This window comes from Hippoglossus hippoglossus, chromosome 13, assembly GCF_009819705.1.
Source record: "Hippoglossus hippoglossus isolate fHipHip1 chromosome 13, fHipHip1.pri, whole genome shotgun sequence".
Taxonomy (NCBI): Eukaryota; Metazoa; Chordata; class Actinopteri; order Pleuronectiformes; family Pleuronectidae; genus Hippoglossus; species Hippoglossus hippoglossus.
The window spans coordinates 28,607,911-28,616,140 of NC_047163.1; the positions used below are offsets into that span (position 1 = coordinate 28,607,911).

Consider the following 8,230-nt stretch of genomic DNA (forward strand, 5'->3'; position numbering starts at 1 on the left):
TTCCAATTGTTTATCCTTTTCCTCCGGTCTCTTTTAGTCAAATCCTTTATTAGGGCCCGAGCACCGAACAGAGTGGGAGATTACTATTGAAATTGTAAGGATTATTATTATTTTTCAGGCAAATGAATTGGCTTTTTGAGGGCTTTAACATGCTCCAATCGTTACCAAAGTTTGCAGAAAATTAGAAAGTGGTGAAAATGTACGTATTCTGGAGTAATTTTAAATGGGTGTGGCAAAATGGCTCAACAGCGCCCCCTGGAACGCAGCCCCTGAGTTCACATTGACCGATCTTCACAAAAATCGATACACAGGTGTATCATGACCAGACAAACAAAAAAGTCTGGAGGTGCAATTTGAAAAACGCAACAGGAAGCCCGCCATTTTGCATTTTTCACATTTTTACTTTGATGTACTTTGATGTACTTACTTAAAAAGTAACTCAAAGATCGATTTTTTGTCACACGGTGTGACCGTGGCGTGGCGTCAAAGTTTGATTACACGCCATCAAAACACGAGGTTCTGTATCTCGGACATACATGGACCATGAATCCTTTGATGCTGATAATGCAGGAGTGGAGTTGTTGACGGCTGAGCATCAAAGGCTACAACCAAAAACAAAGGAAGCTGGACTTCAAACCCGTCTCAGAGCTGTGGCAGCTGCTGAGAAGGCTGTGATATATGATGTTGTGATATATTACATTACATTTCATTTAGCTGACGCTTTTATCCAAAGCGACTTACAATAAGTGCATTCAACCATGAGGGTACAAACCCAGAACAACAAGAATAGAGAAAGTACAATTTCTTCAAAAAAGCAAAATTACAAAGTGCTATCAGTAAGTGCCATTTAAGTGCTACTAAATTGTTAGTTTAAAATGCTATTCAAGGTATAGTCGGAAGAGGTGTGTTTTTAGTTTGCGGCGGAAGATGTGTAAACTTTCTGATGTCCGGATGTCAATGGGGAGCTCATTCCACCATTTCGGAGCCAGGACAGCAAACAGTCGTGATTTTGATGAGTGTTTAGCTCGCAGTGAGGGAGCAACAAGCCGATTGGCCGAAGCAGAGCGGAGTGAACGGGCTGGGGTGTAACGTTTGACCATGTCCTGGATGTAGATTGGACCCAATCCGTTCGCAGCACGGTACGCAAGTACTAATGTTTTGAAATGGATGCGGGCAGCCACCGGTAACCAGTGAAGGGAGCGGAGGAGTGGAGTAGTGTGAGTGAATTTAGGTAGGTTAAAAACCAGTCGAGCTGCTGCATTCTGAATGAGCTGCAGAGGTCGGATGGCACTAGCAGGTAGACCTGCCAGGAGGGAGTTACAATAGTCTAGGTGTGAGATGACCAGGGCCTGGACCAGAACCTGCACCGCCTTCTGAGTGAGAAGGTGGCGTATTCTCCTGATGTTGTACAGCATGAATCGACAGGAACGTGTTGTTACAGTAATGTTGGCAGTAAGGGAGAGTTGGCTGTCGAGTGTCACACCCAGGTTCCTAGCAGTCTGAGTGGGGGTTAACACGGAGTTGTCAAAGTTAATAGTCAGGTCATGGGTGGAAGAACCTTTCCCTGGAAGGAAAAGTAGTTCAGTCTTGTCAAGGTTAATTTTCAGGTGGTGTGCAGACATCCACTGAGAGATGTCAGTCAGACAGGCAGAGATTCGTGCTGCTACCTGTGTTTCAGATTGGGGAAAAGAGGGTTAGGGTTAGATGTTGAACAGTTTCTGGTGAAAATATAGTCAAGGTGGTTACCGGCTTTGTGAGTAGGAGGGGAAGGACTGAGTGAGAGAGCAAAAGAAGACAGTAAAAGTAACAGGTCAGATGACTTCTCTGTCTGGATGTTAAAGTTACCCAGAAGGATAAGCGGAGGCCCATTTTCTGGGATGTTCGATAGGAGGACGTCTAATTCCTCCAAGAAATCTCCCAAAGAACCTGGTGGACGGTAGAGAACAACAATAGTTAATTGTACCGGATAAGTAACTGTCACAGCATGAAATTCAAAAGACGTTGGGGTAAAATGTGGCAGCGGGTAGAGAGAAAAACTCCATTTGGGGGTGGTGAGTAAACCTGTACCACCACCCCTACCAGTGGGTCTTGATGTGTGGGTGAAAGAGAAGGCAGATGAGAGAGCAGCTGGGGTGGATGTGTTGTCCGGTGCGATCCAAGTCTCAGTGAGAGCAAGGAAGTCAAGCGATTGCTGTGTAGCAAAGACAGAGATGAAGTCCGTCTTGCGGGTAGCTGACTGGCAGTTCCAGAGGCCCCCTGTGACAAGGTGTTGGGTATGTGTGGAACGGGTGGGATAGGTAAGAGAGGAAAGGTTACGGTATTGGTGTGAACGAGTGCAAGGCCTATAGTATCTACGAGTAGTAATGTGCACGGAAAGTATACACATATTAAAATAAAAAGAAACAGCAGCTTTATACTCCCCCTCAGCCTCCCCAAAGACTCCAACGAAATACTCCTTTGTCTTTATCCTCCGATAAACTTGTCACTTTAATCAGTGATCAGGTGAGTTTCACAAAATCTCCTAATTTGCCAAAAACTGATTATGGACAAAGTCTATTTACCTCAAAAGGTAGAAAGTAAAATAGAACTTAGTCCTTAACAGAATTGGAATAAAATTCAAGCACTTTAACAAAATCCTAGCTCATACAATTCAAGGTAAGACCAAACAGTACAAACTATCAATCTAGTTAACCTAAGACAGCAGATACAATAGTAATCTAGCAGAGAAGCTTATTAAAGAATATACTTTGCCTTAATCCAAGTAGTCCAGTAGTATGAAACCCCAGAAGTCCAATGCACACTGGATATATGATGATGATGTCTTTACTGGTGCCATATGCTTGGCCCTATTGTATTTCGAAAGATTTGTATTTCCCTTTTGGGGCTTTTTCAGGGCCTAGACATGCTCAAATTCTCACCAAAGTTTGCAGGAAATTCAAAACCCTAAAAAGTATTTGAATTCTGGAGTAATTTGAAATGGGCGTGGCAAAATGGCTCAACAGCGCCATCTAAGGAAAAGCCCCTCAGTTATCTTTCACCGATCTTCACAAAGATCGGGACACACGTGTGTCATGACCAGACGCACAAAAAAGTCTAGATGTGCATTGTGAAAAACACAACAGGAAGCCCGCCATTTTGGATTTAGTGGCCATTTTCCACATTTTCCACATTTTTACTTTGACGAACTTGTCCCAGGGCTTTCATCAGATCAACTTCATATTGAGTAGGGCCATGTGTCTTTTCATAACAAACAGAAAAGTCTCTTGGATAGATATGCTAGACAAAACAGGAAGCCCGCCATTTTTGCTTTAGTGGCCATTTTGACCAATTTAGACATTTTTACTTTGACATACTCCTTTTATCAGATCAACTTCAAATTCGATTAGTGTCATCTCAACAAGATGGAGATATAAACTTTCAATAATCACATTCATTTTGTATGATTTTTTTCTACGATACCTGAAATAATAGCTCGACAACTTCACACATTAGTATTAAAATGACAGCATCACTCATCAAGTCAATCAATCAAAGTTTATTTGCATTGCTCAAATTCACAAATGTGATTTCTCTCTGTGGGGTTTACAAATCTTTCTTAAATGACAAAAATATTCACATAATACACCACTCACAACACAAATTTGGCTGTAAAACTTTCTGACACTTGTCTACTACAAAATCAGTAGTATCTGAGTAGACATAGTGATAGTGATGTGTAGGTTGAAACTCTCTCCATTCAGCGTCCGCACCAGATGAATCCTTCACTGTCCCCAGCTCCACCGCTTGTTATTATTATATTTATAATAATAATAATAATTTTATTTTTTATTTTTTTCAGGCAAATGAATTGGCTTTTTGAGGGCTTTAATTTAGTTTTGGTTTTAATTATTGAATAACAATTTTTTTTTATCTGCTATTAATCTATTTTAAAATGGAAGTGTTAAATAAACTTGGATTTGCATTAAGTGACACATTGTTTGCAATTGTATTGTAAATATCACAACCAGATAGAACAGAGTCATATTTAATAATACTTGAGTTTCCTTTAATGTTTCCATTTTCATCTGATGAATGACTTAAATGATTAATTTATGCTCAAGAACGACTTGAGCATCAGGATATTTCTTCCAGGAAAAAAACTGAAATGTAACCAAATATTCTGCATTTTGTTTATATTTCTCATATGTTGTGTCACTAATCTTTAAGTGTCTTGATTTAAAATCCTGCATCGTTTGCTTACTGAAGTTCACCAGAGTAGAAACTATATATTACAAACAATGGTTGAAACAAAAAGAAAATACTGGATGGAGTACCAGAAAAAAAGGAAACACATGAGCCATGTTCAACCCTTTAAATGTAGATTTTTTTTAATAAATTTGGTAATTAATGTAATATCAAAACCCTCATTAATTTATATCATATGGTTTATTTACATCTCAATTAACACATTGAGCAGAATCTCTTTACTGTATTTAGTGGGGTTGAGCCACCAGGGGGCGCAGCAGGAGCAAGGAGGCTCGGATGTTCCTCAGGTTTCCTCTCGGCTTGTTCTGCAGCTGCTCTGCAACACTGAACGATCCTCAGCTGCAGATCTGTGATGGTCACATGACGGTGTTGTGGGTATATTACTCTCACAGACTCTGGTGCAGCTTCAGTCTCAGTGTCTCTGGTTGTAAATGACTCTGTGACAGCTGCACGACTGGAGGAGCAGGAGGAAGCTGGAAGTGCAGCGAACAGACCAAACTTCTTCTGGTGGCAATTATGAGAAACGTGGAGCTGTGATTTTTTTACTTTTTAATTCCTCATCCATTTGACTTCAGACAAGGTGAGAGAGGAGAACTCTGTCATTTCATGTATTTGTTTGGTGCTTACAAAGTGTTTAAACGTGCACTGTGCGTGTGAATGAATGTGCTGTTTAGCGGTGAAGACAAGTGTCTCTAACATCCTTCTTGTATGATGTGAAGGCAGCATAATCCTCACACATCCTGCAGTCTGTGCTCACTTTAAGGGTCAGGATGAAAAGCCTGGACATCTGAGAGAAGTCTGGAGTTGAATTGACCCGTGCAGTTAAGTTGGTTTGGGCCTTTGAAGACTCCCTCTGGAGGTATTCCAGGCACATTTAGCTGAAACCCTGCAGAGCAAACCCTGCAGAACACAGCAGAGGGGTTTTATATCCCATCTGACCCTGGACAACCTGGAGATACGCTGCGATAACAGCAGATAAGATAAGATGGCTGTGGAGAGGAATGTCTGTTGTTGATCCAGACTGGATTTATTCTTTATTTCAACTTCAGCTTCTTCACACATTAGATTTTTATTGCCTTATACATATATAAGAGATTTAAATGTATATACACATGTATAAGAAACACATGTGATGAGAGCTGCAGGACAAACCCTCAGCAGGACTCGATCAGGACACTCCAATGGAACTGCTAGTTCAGATCAGGAAAATCAGAAAGAACAGAAACCTACGCAGCAGCAGATAAATATGCCCGTTCACTAAATATGTAAACACAATGAGGACGAGTGGATTCACACTTTACAGAGATGAGCCGTAATAAAAACAAACCAGGTTCCACATTTACAATGTGACCAAACATCCCATAACACTGATGCTCTGTAAATCCAACCAGAGTGTAGTTGATCTGTTGGACATGTTGACGCTCTGAGTTCATTGATCATTTCATCAGTAAAGTCTGTTCAGTGACTCTTGTTCAGTGATTTCATGGACACACAATCAGTTTGTTTCACCTCCATCTCACATGTGGAAAAGAAAAGAACAAATAATCAGCTCATTGATGAGGATCAGGATCAACACAGGTTCTAAAACATCACAGAACCTGATTTCTACATTGATTTAGAAAACAACAGCAACATGAGTTCTTTCAAACACATTCATGTCAGTGTATTTATAGATTTCTGTCTTTACAAAGTGATAACTAAATATGTGTGATAAAGGAAGGTCAGTGTTTGATTGACAGCTGATCTCTGTGCGGAGCAGAAACGTCACCACGACGAACTTTGATCAACAAACATGGAGACAAAAGAAGTTAAAGATTTAAACACAGAATCTAAATCACTGCTTTTAATGACTCAAGTCTATTTGAGTTTACACAACTCAGCTGTGGATCCATCATAATAAACCGTAACTCCAGCATAGAGGCTGAGTGAATGTGGTCTGGACTCTGTGGAGGAGAGTCATGGTGTCAGAGACGCTGTAGAAGGACAGAACACCTGCACTGTGATCCAGGTACACTCCTACTCTGGAGGACAGAGGACCTGACACTGCAGTCCTGATGCTGTTGTAAGAAAAGTTATAACTGTTTGCATAACAATATAATGCCCAAGATTTATCATTTAATCCAAATCCACATTCATCTGAGTTTCCTGCTCTTCTGATATTCTTGTATGTGACTGCTACATCAACTCTTCCTCCTCTCCTCATCTTCACCTCCCAGCAACAAGGTCCAGTCAGACTCTCTCTACTCAGGACCTGAGGCCAATCAGTGAATCTGTCTGGGTGATCAGAATAAGACTGTTCTTCACTCATGTTCTTTACTGTTCTTTACTTTTCTGTTTCCCTCAGATAATAACAGATCTTTGTGTGCTGTGTTTGGATCCAATGTGATTTCCTGTGAATATTTTAAGAAGTCAGCTCTGGTCTCTGGCTCTGGTTGTCACAGTAAAACATCCACTTGAGACACAATCTGTAAAATCTCTGTCTCTGTCTCACTCAGAATGTCCTGTAGTCGACCTCTGACCTGTGACACAGCTGCTGTCACGTCCTCAAAGTTCCTCAGAGGACGGATCCTGATGCTGGATGAGTGTGTAGGTTCACTGAGTGGTGACAGTGAGGGGTAGTTGTGTAGCAACTGGTTGTGATCCTCTGTGTCTGAGAGCTGCTTCAGTTCATGATCTTTCCTCTTCAGCTCAGTGATCTCCTGCTCCAGTCTCTCCTGAAGCTCTCTGACTCGACTCACTTCAGCTTCCTGCTGGGATCTGATCTGCTGATAAACATCAGAGCTTCTTTCCTCCAGCAGAGGGATCAGCTCAGTGAAGATCTTCTCACTGTCCTCCACTGCTTTATCAGCAGAGCCATTGACGGCCTCCTCCTCCTGTGGAAGCAGCTTCACATCTTTCTCTCTGTCCTGGAGTCTCTGCTGGATTGTTTGTCTCCTCAGCCCGAGCTCTCTCTGACTCTCAGTCCTTTCTGCTGCAGCTGACACTGCGTCGTGGTCTTTATGTTCATCCACAGAGCAGAGGTAACAGATACACTGCTGATCAGTGCGGCAGAACATCTTCATCACCTCATCGTGACGAGAGCAGATGTTCTCCTGGAGCTTCTCCGAGGGCTCCACCAGCTTGTGCTTCTTCAATGGAGCTGACTGAAGATGAGGCTGGAGGTGTTTTTCACAATAAGAGGCCAAACAAACCAAACAGGACTTGAGAGCTTTCAGTTTTCTCCCAGTGCAGACATCACAGGCCACATCTTCAGGTCCAGCATAGCAGTGATCAGCAGGAGCAGCTTGGAGTCCAGTCTTCTTCAGCTCCTCCACTAAATCAGCTAACATGGTGTTTTTCCCCAGGACAGGCGTGAAGGTCTGTCCACACTGAGGGCAGCTGTAGCTTCCTCTCTCCTCCTCTTTGTCCCAGTGGGTGTTAATACAGCTCATACAGTAGCTGTGTCCACAGCCAGTAGTCACCGGATCCTTCAGTGGATCCAGACAGACCAAACAGCAGAATCTTTCTCTGTCCAGTTGATTTTCATGCTGCTCCATTTCAGCTGGTGCCAGTGACTGTAGAATAGTTTCACTTCCTCTGAACAGAAACAGATCTCTGCTCCTCCCTCTCTCCTTCACTTCCTCTTTTTACAACGTTTTAACACACTATTGAAAAGAGCAACAGTATGGTCTTACCTCTCCTCACCAGTGTTGCCACACTGTTTAAAGGCGGCTGCCTTTGTTGCCACACTGTTTAAAGGCGGCTGCCTTTGTTGCCACACTGTTTGCGTTCTCTTATTATATTATATTATTAAAGAGTAAAGTTGTGTTTTTATATTATGTGTGCCTTAGTGGTATATATCACTAGTTAGGGCCCGAGCACCGAACAGAGTGGGAGACAGTGAGGCCCTATTGAAATTGTAAGGATTCTTCTTCTTCTTATTCTCTGCCAAATGAATTGGCTTTTTGAGGGCTTTAACATGCTCAACTTCTTACCAAACTTTGCA

General features: G+C 42.1%; 1 pseudogene; it reads right to left on the reverse strand.

Moving 5' to 3' along the window:
• Window positions 1-5,973: 5,973 nt before the first annotated feature.
• LOC117772562 lies at window positions 5,974-7,214 on the reverse strand (annotated as a pseudogene).
• Window positions 7,215-8,230: the final 1,016 nt, after the last annotated feature.